Source organism: Trachypithecus francoisi, unplaced genomic scaffold (genome assembly GCF_009764315.1).
Source record: "Trachypithecus francoisi isolate TF-2019V2 unplaced genomic scaffold, Tfra_2.0 Lachesis_group16, whole genome shotgun sequence".
Taxonomy (NCBI): Eukaryota; Metazoa; Chordata; class Mammalia; order Primates; family Cercopithecidae; genus Trachypithecus; species Trachypithecus francoisi.
The window spans coordinates 33,301,701-33,322,503 of NW_022681461.1; the positions used below are offsets into that span (position 1 = coordinate 33,301,701).

At 38.9% G+C, this 20,803-nt stretch overlaps 1 long non-coding RNA gene across 4 annotated transcripts in view; it reads left to right on the plus strand.

The window, feature by feature from the left end:
* Nucleotides 1-348: 348 nt before the first annotated feature.
* LOC117098534 overlaps nt 349-20,803 on the plus strand; it is a 34,016-nt gene continuing 13,561 nt past the window's right edge. For 3 of the 4 annotated variants that reach the window (XR_004443459.1, XR_004443457.1, XR_004443456.1), the window contains exons 1-3: nt 349-438; nt 13,319-13,438; nt 14,879-15,029. This is a non-coding gene — a long non-coding RNA (uncharacterized LOC117098534). Of the gene's footprint in view, nt 439-13,318; nt 13,439-14,878; nt 15,030-20,300; nt 20,372-20,803 lie in introns of all 4 variants that reach the window. The other variant, XR_004443458.1, reaches the window with a different exon arrangement.

A 20,803-nucleotide genomic window follows, 5' to 3' on the forward strand; every position in this document is an offset into this window, starting at 1 on the left:
GTGGACAGAGCCTTCATGACCTAATAACCTCTTAAAGACCCCACCTCTTAATACCATCACAATGGCATTAAATTTCAACATGACTGTTGGAAGGGACACTTAAATCATAGCACCTCTCATCCTTCCCTCTATATTTCCTCTTCCTTCCCTCCGCTCCTGTCTCCTTCCCTTTTTCTTCTATTCTGATCCCTTTTTTTAAATTTTCCTTTCTCTTCCCTTTCTAGTTTCCCTTCTCCATTTCTACTTTCCCTTTGCTCCCCTCCCCTCCATCCCCTCCCCTCCCCTCCATCCCCTCCCCTCCTCTCCCCTTCTCTCCCCTCCTCTTCCCTCCCCTCCCCTCCCCTTCCTTCCCCTCTTCTTCCTTCCCCTCCTCGTCCTTTCCATTCCCTTCTTTCCTATTTGGTGCAATAGGTGGACTGAATGTCTCCTCTAATCTGGGTAAGTGTCTCTCCTTATCCCTTTCTCAGAAGAACAGATGAAACTAAAGTGGACTCCAAGAGAAAAATCATGGAACTCACTGTTTATGCCTGCTTCTGGTCTAAATATTTAGCTAGAGGGACAGAAGGAGTCCTTGAGCTCCCATGTGTTTTATTTTCTAAGGGAAAAAAATTATAGAGGATTCATTCACCTGTCAGGCTTTCCGATGTTATATATTTCCCCTGGGAGCTAGGTAAAAATGATGATGAAATAAAAATTGTTTGGAGATTCAATGGTTTAGAGTTTTAGCACACTTTCCTCTTCTATCCTTAATAGCTCTGTGAAGACAAACATCTCTGGAGCTACAATTTCTCCAAAAATGACACTTTTCTGTGGGAAGTTACATATGATAGTGTACTAATCTGTTCTCATGCTGCTACTAAAGACATACCTGAGACTGGGTAATTTATAAAGGAAAGAGGTTTAATTGGCTCACAGTTCAGCATGGCTGGGGAGGCCTCAGGAAACTTATACTCATGGTGGAAGGGGAAGAAAGCATGTCCTTTTCACATAGTGGCAGGATGGAGAAGAATGAGAGCCAAGTGAAGGGGGAAGCCCCTTGTGAAATGATCAGATCTCATGAGAACTTACTCACTATCACAAGGATAGCATGGGGAAACTGTCCAGATGACTCATTTGCCATCCACCAGGTCCCTCCCACCACACGTGGAGATTATGGGAACTACAATTCAAGATGAGATTTTGGTGGAGACACAGCCAAACCATACCATTCTGCCCCTGGCCCTTCTCAAATCTCATGTCCTCACATTTCAAAACCAATCATGCCTTCCCAACAGTTCCCCCAAAGTCTTAATTCATTTCAGCATTAACTCAAAAGTCCAGTCCAAAGTCTCATCTGAGACAAGGCAAGTCCCTTCCACATATGATCCTGTAAAGTCAGAAGCAAGTTAGTTACTTCCTAGATACAATGGCAGTGCAGGCATTGGGTAAATACACCCATTCCAAATGGGAGAATTTGGCCAAAACAAAGGGGCTACAGGCCCCATGCAAGTCCAGAATCCAAAAGGAAAGTCATTAAACCTTAAAGTTCTAAGATAATCTCCTTTGACTTCATGTCTCACATCCAGGTCACGCTAATGCAAGAGGTGGGCTCCCACGAACTTGGACAGCTCCACCCCTGTGGCTTTGCAAGGTATAGCTCTCCTCCTGGCTGCTTTCATGGGCTGGCATTGAGTGTCTGTGACTTTTCCAGGTGTGCAGTGCAAGCTCTCTGTGGATCTACCATTTTGGGGACTGGAGGATGGTGACCCTCTTCTCACAGCTCCACTAGGCAGTGCCCCAGTGGGGACTCTGCATACGGGCTCTGACCCCACATTTTCTTACTGCAGTGCCCTAACAGAGGTTCTCCAGGAGGGATCCACCTCTGCAGCAGACTTCTGTCTTGACATCCAGGCATTTCCATACGTTCTCTGAAATATAGGTGGAGGTTCCCAAACCTCAATTCTTGTCTTTTGTGCATTCGTAGGACCAACACTGCATGAAAGCTGCCAAAGCTGGGTGCTTGCATGCTCTCAAGCAACGTCCTGAAATATACCTTGACCCCTTCTAGCCATGGCTGGGACAAAGTTCCGGCCAAGGACCCAGTGCAGGAAACCATTTTTCCCTCCTAGGCCTCTGGGCCTGTGATGGGAGACTCTGTGAAGGTTTCTGACATGCCCTGGAGACATTTTCCCTGTTGTCTTTGTGAATAACGTTTGGCTCCTCATTACTTATGCAAATTTCTGCAGCCAGCTTGAAAGTTTGAATTCCTCCCCAGAAAATGGGTTTTTCTTTTATATCACATCTTCAGGCTACAAATTTTCCAAATTTTTATGCTCTGCTTCCTCTTGAACCCTTTGCTGCTTAGAAATTTCTTCCTGCAGATACCATATATCATCTCTTTCAAGGTCAAAGATCCACAGATTTCTAGGGTGGGGGCAAAAGGCCACCAGTCTTTTTGCTAAAGCACAGCAAGAGTCCCCTTTGCTCCATGATATGGTTTGGGTGTGTCCCCACCCAAATCTCATCTTGAATTCCCATGTGTTGTGGGAGAGACTCAGTGGGAGGTAATTGAATCATAGGGGCAGGTCTTTCTCATGCTGTTCTCCTGATAGTGAATAATTCTCATGAGATCTCATGGTTATATAAGGAAAAGTTTCCCTGCCCAAGGTCTCTCTTCACCTGTTGCCATCCATGTAAGACATGACTTGCTCCTCCTTACCTCCTACCATGATTGTGAAGCCTCCCCAGTCACATGGAACTGTAAATCCATTAAACCTCTTTCCTATATAAATTATTCAGTCTCGGGTATGTCTTCATCAGCAGTGTGAGCACAGACTAATACAGTAAATTGGAACAAGAAGTGGGGCACTGCTGAGAAGATACCTGAAAATGTGGAAGCAACTTTGGAACTGGGTAACAGGCAGAAGTTGGAATAGTTTGGTGGGCTCAGAAGAAGACAGGAAAATGTGAGAAAGTTTGGAACTCCCTAGAAACTTGTTGAATGGGTTTGGCCAAAATGCTGATAATGATATAGACAATTAAACCCAGGCTGAGGTGGTCTCAGTTGGAGATGAGGAACTTGTTGGGAACTGAAGCAAGGGTAACTCTTGTTATGTTTTAGCAAAGAGACTGGTGGCATTTTACCCCTGTCCTAGAGATTTGTGGAACTTCAAACTTGAGAGAGACAATTTAGAGTATCTGGCAGAAGAAATTTTAAGCAGCAAAGCATTCAAGAGGTGACTTGGGTGCTGTTAAAAGCATTCAATTTTGAAAGGGTAACAGAGCATAAAAGTTCAGAAAATTTGCAGCTTGACAATGTGATAGAAAAGAAAATCCTATTTTCTGAGGAGAAATTCAAGCCAGCTGCAGAAATTTGCATAAGTAATGAGGAGCTGAATGCTAATCAACAAGACAATGGGGAAAATGTCTCCAGGGCACGTCAGAGGTCTTCACTGCAGGCCCTCCTATCACAGGCACAGAGGCCTAGGAGGAAAATATGGTTACATAGGCTGGGCCCAGGGTCCCCATGCTGTGTTCAGCCTGGGGACTTGGTGCCCTGTGACCCAGCTGCTCCAACCATGGCTGAAAGGGGCCAACATAGAGCTTGGGCTGTGGCTTCAGAGGGTGCAAGCCCCAGGCCTTGGCAGCTTCCATGTGGTATTGAGCCTGCAGGTACACAGAAGTCAAGGATTGGGGTTTGGGAACCTCTGCCTAGATTTCAAAGGATGTATGGAAATGCCTGGATGCCCAGGCAGAAGTTTGCTTTAGGGGCAGAATCCTCATGGACAACCTCTGCTAGAGCATTGCAGAAGGGAAATCTGGGGTGGGAGCCCTGACACAGAGTCCCTACTGGGGCACTGCCTAGTGGAGCTGTGAGAAGAGGGCCACCATCCTCCAGACTCCAGAATGGTAGATCCACTCACATCTTACACCATGTGCCTGGAAAAGCCACAGACACTCAACGCCAGCCCATGATAGCAACCAGGAAGGAGGCTATACCCTATAAAGCCATAGGGGTGGAGTTGCATAAGACCATGGGAACCTACCTCTTACATCAGCATTACCTGGACGTGAGACATGGAATCAAAGGATATCATTTTGGAGCTTTACGATTTGACTGCCCCACTAGATATTGGACTTCCATGGGGCCTCTAGCCCCTTTATTTTGGCCATTTTCTCCCATTTGGAATTGCTGTATTTACCCAATGCCTGTACCCCATTGTATCTGGGAAGTAACTAACTTGTTTTTGATGTTACAGACTCATAGGCAGAAGGGACTTGCCTTATCTCAGATGAGACTTTGCACTGTGGACTTCTGAATTAATGCTGAAATGAGTTAAGATTTTGGGGGACTGTTGGGAAGGCATGATTGGTTTTGAAAAGTGAGGACATGAGATTTGGGAGGGGCCATGGGCAGAATGATATGGTTTGGCTGTGTCCCCACCCAAACCTCATCTTGAATTCCCACATGTGGTAGGAGAGACCCAGTGGGACATAACTGAATCATGGGAACAGGTCTTTCCCGTGCTGCTCTCGTGATCACGAATAAGTCTCATGAGATCTGATGGTTATAGAAGGAGGAGTTTTCCTGCACAAGCTCTCTCTTTGCCTGCTGTCATCCATGTGAGATACGACTTGCTCTTCCTTGCCTTCCACCATCATTGCAAGGCCTCCCCAGCCATGTGGAACTGTAAGTCTATTAAAACTCCTCTTCAATAAATTACCCAGTCTTGGGTATATCTTTGTTAGCATTATGAAAACGAATTAATACACTCCAGTTCCCAAGAAGTTCCTCATGTCTATTTGAGACCACCTCAGCCTGGACTTTATTGTTCATATCCCTATCAGCATTTTGGTCAAAGCCATTGAACAAGTCTCTAGGAAGTTCCAAACTTTCTCTCACATCTTCTTGTCTTCTGAGCTGTCCAAGCCTCTAGGAAGTTCCAAACTGTCTCACATTTTTCTGTGTTCTTCTGAGCCCTCCAAACTCTTCTAACTTCTTCCTGTTACCCAGTTCCAAAGTTTCTTCCACATTTTCAGGTATTTTTACAGCAGCACCCCACTACCTGGTACCAATTTACTTTATTAGTCTATTCTCATACTGTTAATAAAGACATACCCAAGACTGGGTAATTAATAAGGAAAGAGGTTTAATTGACTCACAGTTCAGCATGACTGGGGGGCCTCAGGAAACTTACAATCATGGCAGAAGGAGAAGCACACACATCCTTCTTCACATGTTGGCAGGAAGAAGGTGATTGAGAGCTGAGTGAAGGGGGAAACCATCTATAAAACCATCAGATCTTGTGAGAACTCATTCACTATCATGAGAATAGCATGGGGGCAGCCACCTCCATGATTCAATTACCTCTCACCAGGTCCCTCCCACCACACGTGAGGATTATGGGAACTACAATTCAAGATGACATTTGGGTGGGCACATAGCCAAATAATATCAGATAGTTATGTACACCTTTAATTTCTAGATCATTTCTCTACTAACCATCCTTCTTCAACAGGAATAAGGCCACCATGCTACTTCAATTCTTTTTTATTTTTCCATAATCCCAATGTCTCTCCCTCTCTGTCTGTTAATATCTACAGCAGATATTTATTGTTTGTGGGCAAAGAATGATCTAAACACCTATCCTATTTCAGAGAAATCCCAGCAAAGCCCCACAACCCCCAGTAAAAAGACCCCAGCAAGTAGTAGCACTCTTCCTGGGCCCTTAGCAGGAAAAGAATTATGCAGAGCTGCAGACAAGACAGGGCTAAACTGCGATGTCTTTTCTGACTGTTCCTGTGACAGGGCATGCCTGCAGTGCCAATTGCCTAGCTTCTCTGGAATACTGCCTATTTTTTTTATCCTCATTCCCACTCTTCCCAATAATTTTGTGAGCTAAACTAATAGCTTCCCATAAATTCCTTTTTTAATTAATTAATTAATTTGTATGGAAGTTAATTAGAATTGGTTTCTGTGTTTGCAGCCAAGAACTTGAATGATATTCTCATTTTCTCTGCGATTTAAAAGAAATCTGCTGTCTTTCTCTCTGCCTGTCTTTCAGAGTTATTTACACAAACACACAACCTCAATAAGGAATAAGTGAGAAAATCATCACAAAGGGTAGGAAGTGTAGGATAAAACCAGAGCTGGGTTTAATATGTAAAATTCATACCTACTTAATAAATAAAATACATTTCCATGGCTTTTGTTACAGGTATGTAACTAATCTGTATTGAAGCTTTCTAGTAGCCAAAGCAATGATCAGTACACAATTTGTTACACAATTCTGTACCTACAAGAATTAAAATAAACCAGTAGTTCCAGGAAGGCATAGCTGATGCTGCACCAAATAACTATTTCTTCCATGGGTCCTTCTAAAGAGGGCACAATATGAGAAAGTAAACAACATCCTGAAAAATATCTACACAGCAAATACAATACGGTTTCATAAATCCACAGATGAGTAAGACTAAAGCTAAGTGCAACTCTTTTATCAAGGCAGGATGCAGATCACTTGTATGAAGACTTAATCAATAGCTGCCAGTTACTGAGCACCATGGTTGTCTGGCTTAATTTAGGAATAAATTGGAAAGAGTAAACCTTCAAGCAGCTCTCATTTAATAAGGTGTGTGTTTCTCAACAAGTCTTTTGGAGGGTACTGAGGTGCATTAAATTTTGGATTATACTCTCTGACAAGTACCTGGTGTGCAGCTATTAGGTTTTTTTTTTTTTCTTAATTGCAAATTCATATGCTTTAACAGCTGACTGAGCTAGGGTTAGGACTGACATTTTTGTAAGATGTTAAGAACCTGAGGAGGCAATCTGCTTGAAGAGAAAACCAACCCAGCAATTATCAGATATGAATCAAGAGCGCACCTATGAACTGAAACAAATACTTTTTCTTAAAAGATAAAATTCGGGTTACTACCATGTTCATAATGGCATTATCACAATAGCCAAAATGGAGAAGCAATCCAAATGTCTATTGAAAGATAAATGGATAAAAACACTGTGGTGGTATACACACATGGAGAATGAAATATTATTCAGCCTTAAAAAGGAAGGAAATTTTGACACATGCCTCATCACAGATAAACCTTGAAGACATTAAGTGAAATTAGCCAGTCTTCCCACCTGTCCCCTATCCCCCCCCAAAAAAAACAAATATTGTGTGATTCCTCTTATATGAGGTTCCTAGAGTAGTCAAATTCACAGAGACAGAAAGTAGAATGGGGGTGACCATGGGCTGGCAGGAGTGGGGAGTGGAGAATTCATGTTTAATGGATACAGAGTTTCAGCTGGGGAAGATAAAATGCTTCTGGAGGTGGATGGTGGTGACGGTTGCACAACAATGTGAGTGGACTTAATGCCACTGGCTGTGCACTTACAAATGACTAAAATGGTACATTTTATGCTATGTATGTTTTTTCACAATTTACAAAATGAGAAAAGTACATTAGGAACATTCCAAAAAAGGATGATTGGCTCCAAAATTTGATGCCATTAATGCTTACCCACAATAATTTTAATTTGAAAACCTTTAAAAGTAGGCATTGCCAAATACCCACCTTGGCCATAAAAAACCTCCAATAAATCTCCCAGGTTTAGAACGTTTAATTTTCAGCAATGCAGTTTCCTGGTGAACCCTCCAAGATAAACTGACTCTAAAGCACACGTTTGGGTAAATGAATGTATTAGCCAGTTGCCTCATGTTGTTCAGAAATGCCAGTTGAGGCCATTGTCTTATTAATCCCTACAATAATCCAGGATGATTCGGGCCCATTTTGCAGATGAGCAAACCAAGACTCAGAAAGATCAAATAGCTTTCTTAAGTTTGCATAGCTAGTGAGCAGAGGATCTTGGATTTGAACCAACCTTCCCCAATACATGTTCCCATAGGCTATAGGAGGGCCTCTCTCCTTTATCTTCTATTGCACCTCATGAATCCTCAAGCAATGAAAACATCACTCTGGTTTCCCTTTGCTGGGTTTTACAGTCTGTGTGGAACTAGTACAAAACAACTAGAAAGGCTTTATTTTTAACTAAAGGCCGCCTGCCCTACCTCTGCCAAAACCTTCACAACTTGTACAAAGGGTGAGTTTAGGGACAGGAAATGTGTGTATCTCCTTTATCACTTCATTTCATTGCATGTCCTCACTGGTAAATATTACTGAAAATCTGCCATCAGACTGGCCTGAGAACTGGGGGCTTAAAACAATTAACAGAGAAAATATTTAGTAAACTTGGGTAAGAACATCACCTTTGATTTTCCAGTATCTATCCTCAAGCTTGTGAGCACACAGCCCAAGGCCGGCTCAGTTCAGAAAAGCCCTAAGCAGTCCACCTCCCACAATTCTTAGGGGAAGTGTAACGGGATCAGCCAGTTACACATCCTATCCCTGCTCCTCTCTAGTCATCGCTAATTGCTCCTAATTATATACTTCAAGAATTCCTTTCTGTCTGGGATGTGTGTTCGGAAAACACATTGTGTTTTGTCTTCTCATGGGCTCATTAGCATTTGCTGAAGGAAGCAGCAGAGCTTGGAGCCCTCTGATCTCCTAGAAAGGCCCAGCCCTCATTTGTTTGCCTCACTGAATTTCCTCTACTCTGTTTGCTTTCTCTGTTTGGACACCTTAACTTCATCAGGAGCTAGGGGCAGCCATCCTGGGGTTGGATAAAAAGTATTTCTTTTCTCTTTGTTCAGGTACCTTGTACTTTGGCAGCCTGAAAGAGTGCTTGCTGAGTGTGCTAAAAGCTCAATTTATGTTGCTTTTTCCTTTTTGCATTGCTTCAGTGCAAGCTGTATTTTATGAAGTTTCAGTGGCATTTTCCAAAGTAGAAAGTAAGCGCTCTTCCTGTATTCTTTATATATGTAATCCGAGCACCTCTGAATTTTTAACACAATGTCTTCTGCCCCATTGGTGCATGCAATATTTATTAACCAACTGCAACTTTCTATTTCACCAACTTTTTGATTGATTTCCTCTTCATGGTCACTAGAGACATAAATAACTATGTGATTCAAGTTTTTTGTGTGTCCATATCTTTTTTCCTAGACGTGTCTTTTTGTTTTTGCCTTGCTGCTCTTCCTACAACAATACTGTACAGCTCAGTGCTGTTAAGAGTTGCTGGGCTGGATCACATTTGAGGGGAGGGTACTGCCCCCAGGAATGTTTCAGAGACCTTTGGAAAAACAGTATGGTGTGTTGGCAAGAATAATAATGAGCAGAAAGTCAGGAACCCAAGGTGCATGCATGATTCCCCCATCAGTATCCTTGGAGAGGTTACTTCCCTTCTCTGCCTCTCAGTTGTGCCAGCTCTAAAATGAAAATATTTTACCAGATCACATCCTGTAATTCTTTCCTCATTTTGTCTCATCAACTGTTTGTTGGTTTGGAGCTACAGAGATGGGATGAATTTTGTTGATATACAAATTGAAGAAAACTGGATTTGATCTTCATTTGGCCTTGCTCTTCTCCCACCACCCCCAACAAATGGTTGCCTGGAACCACCTCCTTCAACTCAGCCAACATTTTTATTGACCACGAATGAAAAGTCCTTTGAGCTCCACCTGGATTTGTGACTTCCCCTCTCCACCCTCCACCTCCTAGACTCTCCTGGCTCTGGATCACTGCCCTTTCTCTTGTAAGACATATCCTCTGCTTTTCTTCCTGTGGAAATTAGTCTTACTCCTTCTGCAGTGTTAATTTTACCCTATTCAATAGCAAAAATCTTACCAATGTTTCTCTGAAAGATCTTTACAATTCAGAGAGTAGGATATAAAGATGAAACTTAAAGTAAATTCTTATGAGCATCTGATATCAGTCACATGACTCCAGAAATAGACTCTCTTTTTAGAGAAAAGTGGACCTGCCATAATTGCACCACTTGCCTTGGCTTGGAGGTTGCCATTTTGGACAGCAATGTGAGTTTCCTTTCTTCTTTTTTTCTGCCTATGTGAATAAGGAAATGCCAGAGACCTTCCCACCCCCTCAGTCAACCTAGTACTCCCTGTTCAGGTGCTTCTGCCAACTAATTAACACCTCCTTTGCAAGCTGTAAATTGGACAGCAGATGCGCATAAATGCAGAGCCCAGTGGGGAGTCTCATGCTTTCTATATACATATATTTCACGAAAGGCAGGAAGTGAAATCAAGTAGGCTGATGGGAAATGCATTTTGCCAAAACGGCCACCCCCATATTCTTACATATATTTATGTTATTTTAACACAAAATAAATTTCTCATGTCTTTGGAGGAGAGGCCCATTTTTTTGTTGTTTTCAGACATAATCCAATGGGCTCTCAAAACTCTGGGAAAATGAACATCTTTGGGTAGCACTAGGATAGTACTAGAGATGCAGGCACATTTGCATGTTTACCCTGAGTCTATTAAACATTATCCTTCCAACCCTCCAAGGACCAGGGTCTTGATTATTAAATCCCTGCCTCTAGTCTCAATCTGCTCCAACTATCCTTAATTTTACTGCCAGTGTTCTGTCTATAAACAAAATAGCATCAAGCTGCTTACACTTCAAATTTATTTTATGCTTCTCCAGATCGCATAGCATATATTCAAAATAATTTAGTGGGGGTCCATAGCCCCTGAGGCTCCACTTCCTACCTACCTTTCTCTCCTCCCACCCACACACATCGTTCATACCAGCAAGACTGAATAACTTGCCATTCCCTGCACAGGTGATCTTTCACAGCTCTACATTCTAGATCTGATCCTGCCCCATTCTCACTTTAGAAGCTACAATTCTTACTTTCTACAAAGAACTTGAAAATATTTTTTTCTTTAACCTGCAATTCAATTCATTTAATTCAATTTAACAAAGCCTACTGAGTACCTTTTCTGTGCCAAACACTACTATGCTCAGGAGATATGATGATAAATAAGTCATAAAGTCTTTCTCTGAGGAGTTCACAACATAGTGGAGTAGGGGAGACATCAGTAAATAACTACAATAAATTTCAGCAGGTTCTCCCCAAGGACATGCTTGAAGGCCTGTGGCAGCAAAAAGTAACTTATTCTTTAGGAACGGTGGCTGGGATTGGGGAAGGCAAAGGTGCCAGGGAAAGGTTTCAGAGGGGAGATGGACACTGGAATGAGTCTACTGATCTATTTGCTTTGGTTTCATGCTTCCTGGTGTCTGGTAGGCATCTCTGCCTAAAACAGAAGGAAAACAACACAGAGCTGGATAAACCAAGTCACCTAGGATGGACCCCGAACGCAGAGCATATTAAGTATCATGAATATTTAAAGATATGAAAAAATAATCTCCATATTATGTCAAAAATTGGCCAACTTCGCTTTAGTGCTTGTCTTCCTCTCTGTGGGGGCAATGTGGGGGGTTTTTTTGTACATACACACAGCAATGGCTATAGTAAATTGTTCAACATGGCCTGTTGTGTGTGTAAGCAAAAGTGTAGAGATTTGAAACCCATTGATGAAAGAATTTTAGCCAAAATTTCAGAAAATTTTGGACTTCTAAGTAGTATGTGAATGATGGACTAGGTAGGGGACAGCAAGTCTAAATGGGGTACATTTAAGTCTACTTTCTTCTTACTCAGAAGCAAGTGATGACCTTAACCGAAGTATCCAAGGGAATCGCCTCTCTGTGGTGTGGTCAGTATCTCTGTAGTGTAGGCGGGTTGGTTACTACTGTGATGTCCACTTATTGACTCAGGTGCTGGTCTTTTTCTCTACATTTCATCCCCAAAGTATGGTTCCAGATCAGCAGTGTCAGCATGGCCTGGGAGCTTGTTAGAAGTGCAGAACCTCAGGTCCCACCCCAGACCTACCGAATTGGAATGTGTGTTTTATTAGGATGCTTCTCTAATTCAATGGACATTAAAGTTTGATAATCACTGTGTTAACCGCATTCAAACTTCACAACGTCCCTATGGGATTCTCAAGTCTTAACCTCAGGTTTCAAGTACACAAGAAATGCCTGATAAAATCTCTTGCAGTGTACATATTCATGTGTGTAAAGCATGATAGTTAAAAGAGGTGTCCCAGATTGTATTCACTGGCATTCCCTCCCCGTCACATATGTGTAATGCACACACTTCGAGAAGTAAATCAATAAAGAACATTTTCCCCATTAAAACTTCTTCCCTTCTTTTCTGATTCTTCCCCAACACGCACACAAGCACACGCGTGTGAGCGCATGCACACACACACGCACAACTTATTGCCAACTTTTAAATGACAATTATTAAGTCAGCGGCAGGGAAAGGGACATCTGTCAAAGGGGTCTAGGATTTGTCTTGGAGAAATAAAGAAAAATTAAATTACTGTACATGAGTTATACTGAGTAAAAAAGCCTAGTTAGTCCTCACTCTTTTATTGTTACTTCTTTTTTCTTTTAAATGTTACCTGACCAACAGGATGAAATTGCCAGGCTACTGCTTGCTACACTGATCAAAGCAGTAGCCGCCAAATACTTCTTCCTTAAGTCCAGTAATACTTGGATTCTAAACTCTATTTAGATAGAAAAGGTAATACAGTATATATAGAATGTAAAGAGCCTAACCCATTAGCAGCAAATGTTATTCCTTCTCTGTCTCAAAATCTCTCTCCCTGTCTTTAATTCTTAAAGCACTTTATTTTTCATTCATTCATTCATTCATTCATTCATTTTGAAGGGGAGAACTAAATACTGAGGAACTACCGGGAGAAGGAAGACTATAATCTGTGCTTAGGAAAGTGAAAAGTGCCTGTTCTATAGATACTTAGTAAGTGTTTGTTAAATTTTGAATGAAATAATTAAACAGCAATACCCTGGAAGGTTGCCTAAGCAGTACTGACTCTACCCCAATCAATGACAGTCCTCAGATCAGATTGTCCTTCAAGGAATGTTGACTTCACAAAGGGATTTTCGTTGACCACCAAAAGAACACAGACCTGCAGTGTTCAGGGTAGAGTTAGATTACTGCAGTACAACTTGGACAAAGCCAAAACTAACAGAGCTATTGGAGGAAACTAGAAGCTTCCATAAAGATCTTCAGATAAAGACTGAGATCTTTAAAACTTTATTTAAAAAAAATTCAAAGACAACAGTCAATACCTGAATCAAGAAGTAGACACCACAGTACAAACCAAATGGCATGATGACAAAGATATTGACCACACCGACAGCAAGTCTGTTTCCTTACCTCCCTGGTGACAGTCATCAGTTGCTTCTTAGTAGGGGGAAAGATTTAACTGTATCTCCCTTTCTTTTGGTTGCCACCTGTGCATACCAATATATGACAAATTGCATAAAATTGTTATCATAGGTTGTAGGCTCACTCTTTCTTAAAAGGTCTGCTTTCTCATTTGTCATAAAGTCCCGAGTCAAAAAACCCTGTCGGGTATTGTGTAGAGAAATTCAGCCTGTGTGGACCCTGTGTGAGTTACACTTCTGAGACCCACAGTGTGTCAAGGAGGCATCCAGTCTTTCACCACCTGTAAGTATCTGTCCTGAAGAAACCTATTTTTGTTTGGCCATGCTACCTGTTAACTAAATATAGACAGTCTTTGAATTGAACTTTTCCCAGATGTAAAATTCCATTTTCGATTAAAATGAGCTAACGAAAAGTACATTGAAAAGAAAGAAAGAATTCTGTCATAGGCAAATTTGAGAATAACCCATTGACAATTGTAGGGATAAAAGATACAGAAAATGGAAAGTAAACCACAAAGGCTAAAACACATATACATATTTTATAATGATATAACAGGACCTTGCCCATTATTCAACTTACAGAAAATAAAATCTTACTCATATTTTTGCAGCCTCTTCTGTGTCCCTTGAAGCCTCTATATTCTTCCCATTCTCCCCAAGGTACCCACAAGCCTTTCATGAGTATTATCCCTTTGCTTTCCATATTCCTTTACCACATTTGTATCCTCAAGTGGGATTGTATTAAAAAGACAGTCCCCAACTTACAATAGTTCAACTTTGGAATTTTCAACTTCATGCTGGTGCTTTCTGCTGTGTATATTAATCGTGAGTACCCATACAATCATTCTGTTTTTCACTTTCAGAACAGCGTTCAATATGTTACATGAATATGTAACACTTTATCATAAAATAGGCCTAGTGTTAGATGACTTTGCTCAACTATAGGCTAATGTAAGTGTTCTGAGCGTGTTTAAGGCAGGCTAGGCTAAGCTAAGATGTTTGGTAGGTTAGGTGTACTAAATGAATTTTTGATTTATATTTTCAGCTTACAATGGATTTGTCAGAGTGTAATCCTATCATAAGCTAAGGAGCATTTCTATATTCATTGTGATTGACTTGGTTTTTCAATAAAGTGTATTCCTGAGGCCAATTTCTATTGTGTGCAATCATAACTCATCCCTTGATGCTACATAATATTCCTTCATATGAATATTTTCCAATGAATGTACAAGTTGAACACTTCTAATATGAAATCCAAAGTTTGAAATGCACCAAATTCCAAAACATTTTGAGCACAATACAATGATACAAGTGGAAAATTCCACACATGACCTCATGTGATCGGCCACAGCCTTTATCCAGGTGCACAAAACACAATTTATTCCACATTCCTAAGGGAATAAAGACTCTCTCTTCCTATTTCAGCTGCAAAATATCTTTTCTGCACATGCCCACATTCCCCTATGTGAGCACACTCACAAAGGCTAATAAAATGGCACATATACATACACAGGTGGGACATGCCAATGCTAGGTTCCACATGATGCCCTACATGGGGCCAAGAACTATGTGCATTACTCACTTTTCATTGTTGTTGTTATTGTTTTTGCTTATTTTCTGCTTTCTGTTGTAAAGATGTTGTGGAAAATGTCAAAAATATCTGCAGATATCCCTGTGGGTAGCAGTGATAAGAAAAAGAGGAGGTGTTTATATTTATCTACAGCACAGAAAGTCAAGTTGCTGGAGAAAATATGCAGCAGTGTAAGCCTGAAACATCTTACAGAAGAGTATGGTTTTGGAATGACCACTATATACGATCTGAAGGAACAGAAGAATAAACTGTTGAAGTTCTATGCTGAAAGTGACATATGAAGGTCAGTGAAAAATAGATAAATACTGCATAAAGTGGAAACTGAAGATCTTGGTCATATATTAAAATAATGGATCAGTGTCACAATGAACATATGCCATTTAATAGTATGTTGATTATGAAATAAGCATAGATCTATCACAATGAACTGAAAATTGAAGGGAACTGTGACTATTCAACAGGCTGGTTGCAGAAATTTAAGAAAAGACATAACATTAAATCTGTAAAGACTTGTGGTGATGAAGCAACGGCTGATCACAAAGCAGACAAATTCACTGATGGGTTTGCCAAGATTGTCATTGATGAAAATGATGCCAGAACAAGTACATAATGTGAATGAAACATCGCTCTGTTGTTGTAACTGCCCCAGAAAGGCATAGACTCTATCTGATGAGACAGCCCCTACATGAATTAATGATACCAAAGATAGAATGATTGTGCTGGGGTGTGCTAATACAACAGGCACACCTAAGTGTAAACTTGCTGTGACAGGCAAAAGCTTGCATCCTCACTGTTTTCAAAGAGTGAATTTCATACCAATTCATTATTGTATTATGCTAACAAAAAGGCATATACCTCCAAGAACATCTTTTCTGTTTGGTTTCACAAACATTTTGTACCATTGGCTCATGTTCACTGCAGGGAAGCCAGACTAGATGACAACTGCAAGCTTTTGTTATTACTGGACAACCATTCTGTTCATCCTTCAGCTGAAATTCTCATCAAAAATAATGTTAATGCCATGTACTTTCACTCAAATATGATTTCATTAATTCAGCCATGTGTCCAGGTTCTCTTAGATCAATGAAGTAAATATAAAAACACTTTCCTCAACAGTATGCTAACAGCAGTGAACAGAGAAACATGGGTGTGAAAGTTTTTCAATAGGAGTTTGACATGAAGGATGCTTTATATGCTGTTGTCAGGGCCTGGAACACAGTGATTAAAGACACAGTTGGACATGCCTGGCACAAGTTCTGGCCTGGAACCATATTCAGTGATGATGATCAAGATGGTAACTTTGAAGGATTTCATATGTTAAGTGAGAAAAAAATGATATATGACTTCCTTGCATATGCAAAAAAAAATACCTTCAGAGTTCATCAGTAAACTGGGAGAAGGAAATATTGGGGAAGTGTTTAATATCAACAATGAAGTTCCAGTTGTTCATTGACAAATGGTGAAAGAGCTGAAATGGTTCTGAATCAAGGAGATTGTGGTAATAGTGATGATAAAGACTACATTGTCAGCAGAAAAAGTGCCTGTAGATGACATGGTGAAAATGTGTGATGGGGCTTTTGAAGGACTAAGGCAGAATACACTCATAACAAAACAAGAAATCATGTCAGTTTATACAAGCTAAGAAAAAACTTCTAAGATAAGGCCTTGTTAATGAGGCAGGTGACTTTGGAGGAAATTGTTTAAAAAGCCATTTGCTGGAATGCCTTGTCATCCCTAGGTATTTATTTCCTGGTCGCTCAACTGCTTCTGATGTTTTTTTCTCACCTAAAAAAAAATAAAATACAATGTACAATAACCTTTTATTCAAAACACAGCATCATAGGTGGAGACTGAAAGCCTGTCATTGTTGTTAGCATTGTTTAGCAGTTCATACAGGTATTCTGGTGATATTTCTAGGCTGCTTAGTTACCCTGAACACATTATTTTTTCACTGTATTAATGGCATGTCATACCTTTTGCTGTCAAATACTTATGTGTGAAGAAGTATGAAAAATGATCACTTATTGGTAGCATATAAATTGAGAGTCAGCCATGATGGAGATGTGAGATATTGACACTATGATTTCTGATGGTCAAATATACACAAACTTTGTAATATGCACAAAATTATTTAAGATATTATATAAAATTACCTTCAGGTTATGTGTATAAGGAGTATGTGAAACATAAATGAATTTTGCGTTTAAATTTGGATCTAATTTCCAAGCTATCGTGTTATGTATATGCAAATATTCTAAAATCTGAAAAGAATCTGAAATCTAGAACACATCTGGTTCCAAGCATTTCAGATAAAGAATACTCAACCTGTATCAGTTTTGATGATGATGATCAGATGGTTTGTTTCTGAGTTTTTTATTATTACAAAAATATTGCTCTGAGTATTCTTTATCTCTTGGCCATATGTGAAAGAGTTTCTCTAGGACATAAAATGAGTAGAATTGCTGGGTAATGTTGTGTGTGCATATTTAATTTTACTAGGCATTGCCAATTGTACCTATTTACACTGCTACCAGCAAAGTATAAGTGTTCTGGTTGCTTCATATTTTCACCAACATGATATTACAGTTGATCCTCTGTATCCATGGGTTCTGCATTTATGGATTCAACCAACCATGGATTCAGAAAAAATAACAATATAGTAATAAAAATAATACAAAGTAAAAACAATATGATACAGCAACAAGTTACATAGCATTTACATAGTCTTAGATATTTTAAGTAATCTAGAGATGATTTAAAGTATACAGGAGAGGACGGGTGCACTGACTCACATCTGTAATCCCAGCACTTTGGGAGGCCGAGGTGGGTGGATCACCTGAGGTCAGGAGTTCAAGAGCAGCCTGGCCAACATGGTAAAACCCCATCTCCATTGTGGTATTATGCGCCTGTGGTCCCAGGTACTCAGGAGGCTGAGGCAGGAGAATTACTTGAACCTCGGAGGCAAAGGTTGCAGTGAGCTGAGGTAGTGCCACTGCACTCCAGGCTGGGTGACAGAGCAAGACTCCATCTCAAAAACTAAACTAAACTAAACTAAAATACAAACATATACAAGAGGATGTGCATAGGTTATAAACAAATACTATGCCAGTTTATAGAAGGAACTTGAGCATCCTCAGATTTTGGTATCTGTGGTGGGTCCTGGAACCAGTTTCTTGCAGATACTAAGGGATAACTGTAGTACGTATAAATTTTTTAAATCAGTCTAACGTCTGTGAAATGTTATCTCATTTTGATTTAAATTTGCATTTCTTTAAAATACAATGAGGCTGAGCATCTTTTCATAAATGTATTGCCCATTCAAGTTTTCTTTTCTCGTAAGTGTTTATTCAAGCCTTTTGCCCATTTTTGGGCAATCTAGAGTTACTTGTTTTCTTAATGATTTATGGTTTTTCATATATTCTGAATACTATCATTTTGTTAGTTTTAATGCTGCAAATAATTTCTTCTTGTTTGCAGTTTGTCTTTTTGCTTTCTTCAGGAGTCTGGAAATATACATAGTATTAAATTGAATGAAGTCAGATTTGTCTTCTTTATGGTTTGTACTATTTCACTTTGTTTAAGAAGCTCTTAAATATCTTAATGTCACAAAGACACTCCCCTTTATTTAAGGATTTGCCCTTCACACTTAAATCCAGCTGAGATTTATTTATTTTTAATGTGTGGAGTGAGATAGGGATCCAATTTTAATTATTTCAATGTGTATAACCAATTGTCTCAGCATATTTTATTGAATTACATTTTTTCCTCCATTGATCTGATTTGTTATAAATGTTTTCACATACATGGGGGTCTGTTTCTTGGCTTTTTGTTCAATTCCATTGGTTACTCGCCTGTGATAATGTCACATGTTGTAATAATTCTTAATATTTGTGAAGGTCAGTAATCACTATTCCAAACAACTTCTCCTTTCTCTCCTCTTTCTCTTTTTCTCTTTCTTCTTTTCATCTTCCTATTCCTCTTGGTTTTTTTTTTCCCTTGTGCTTCAAAGTTATCACTATTTTTTTTTTGCTGGGTTAAGCCCTCTACCCTTACATACACGTATAAAGACTTGTTGGCATTTTAAAATTCAGATTGTATTAAATATATAGATCAATTTAGTAATAACAGGCAGCTTTATGATTTTGAGTGCTCCAATAAAATTAGTATTTTTCTTCATTAAAATCTTTTCCATATTCAGTTAGATTTATTTTTAGGCCCTTAAAGTTTTTTAAACATATCATTGCAAACAATCTTTTATAAAATTACATTTTTTAACTAATCATGCCAGTTAGTACAAATGGAACAAATTTATTTACATTGATTTTGAATCCAAGAACACTGATAAACTTACTAATTTTAAAAATTTCTATGTATGTTCTTTTAGGTTTTCTAGGAATATTATAATGTCATCTGAAAATAATGAAGTCGATTTATTCTTTTCTAAGCTGAACCCTATGCCTTAAAACAAGAACAACAACAGCAATTCAGCATCAGAGGGTAGAATTAATCATGCTCTTCTGTTCATAGCATGCTACTATCATTGGTCTCACAAAGCCCTTCTGTTATTTATTGACTTACTTATTCTCTTTATCTTTATCCCATACTCTACTGCTATTTGTCTTTTCCCTATAGATACCATTTAAAATATTTTTAAATATGTATGTATTTTCAATATGTGCATGAATTTTATATTTATGCAAATGATATTGTGTTTTGTAGCTTATTTTCTTTGTTTTCTAATTTTTTTAGTCTGAGCTGTTTTTTAAGGTTTCTCAGTATTGCTACATGCATATTTAAATCTTGTAGATTTTCATCTTCATTAAAATTGCCCCTAGTAGACATTGCTGTTGTCACTCATATCTAGTATCCATTTCTTCCAGGATATAGGAGAATTCTATTTTCCAGCCTCTTGAAGTTAAGCATAACCTTGTTAATTTCCTTAGCCAATATTTGTAAGTGAAAGGATGTGTGTCATTTCCAGATGAAAGCATGTAAAAGCCCGAGTGCAATTTCCTCACTCTTTCCTCAGTCACGGCAGTTGTGAAAAAAAGTGTTAATGTAAAGGTTTCATAATACTAAAGCAGCCTTGAAATGCCAAGCCAATTTGGCATCATAAAGGTTTATTTTTGTAAAATTCTTCTGTATAAACTCAAAAAGAATTCTATGGATTTTATGTTTGTGTGTTGCATAATTCTTTACATATCTTTGATAACTCTACATATGTTTCTTTGCTTGATCTATAAATTTCAGTTTCTGAAAGTGGTGGGTTAAAATTGGTAACTTACATTACTTCACTTACCTCTCTTCGGTTTTGTTAGTTGTTACTTGGTATGCTTTGAGTCTGTATAATTAGGTGTGTATATGTTTATAATAAACATGTCTTTTTATTACTTCCCTTTATTTGTATATGAGATCTTTTTTGTTTTTTTAAGACATATTTTTCTTAAATATTCTGATCGAATATTAGGATTGTTACTGCAGCCTTTCTGCGGCTAATATTTTCTTGTTATATATTTCCATCTATTTAAGTCTTTTTGTATCTTTTTGTTTTCAGTGAGCTCCTCTAGTAACTATATTTGAAGCCTCTTTTATTAATCGAATTTGAGAATCTGTGTCTTTTAAATGGTGAGTTTAATACATTTATATTTATTATTACTATTGTCATGTTAGAACATATTTTTGTCATCTTTCTTAATATTTTCCAGCCATTATACTTACCTTGGCTTTTTCCCTTTATTCTTCCTCCTTTCCTTTATTACTTTAAAAGTGCTATGCCATTTTGCTGTTATCTTCTTGCATTCAGTGTTGCTATTGAGAAGTCTGATGTTATTCTGATGTTTATTCTTCTGTGGTTGAGCTGTTCTTTCTAAAAGTATTGATAATTGTTCTTGCTTTTGATGTCTTTAAATTTTACTATATTTAGGTGCCAATTTTTTCTAATCTCTTATATTTGACAGTGTATGGGCTATTTTAATCTATGTCATTTGTATTCAATTCTGAGAAATATATCTTCATTTTTTTCTCCAAATATTTTTCTTCATTTTTATTTTCCTCTCC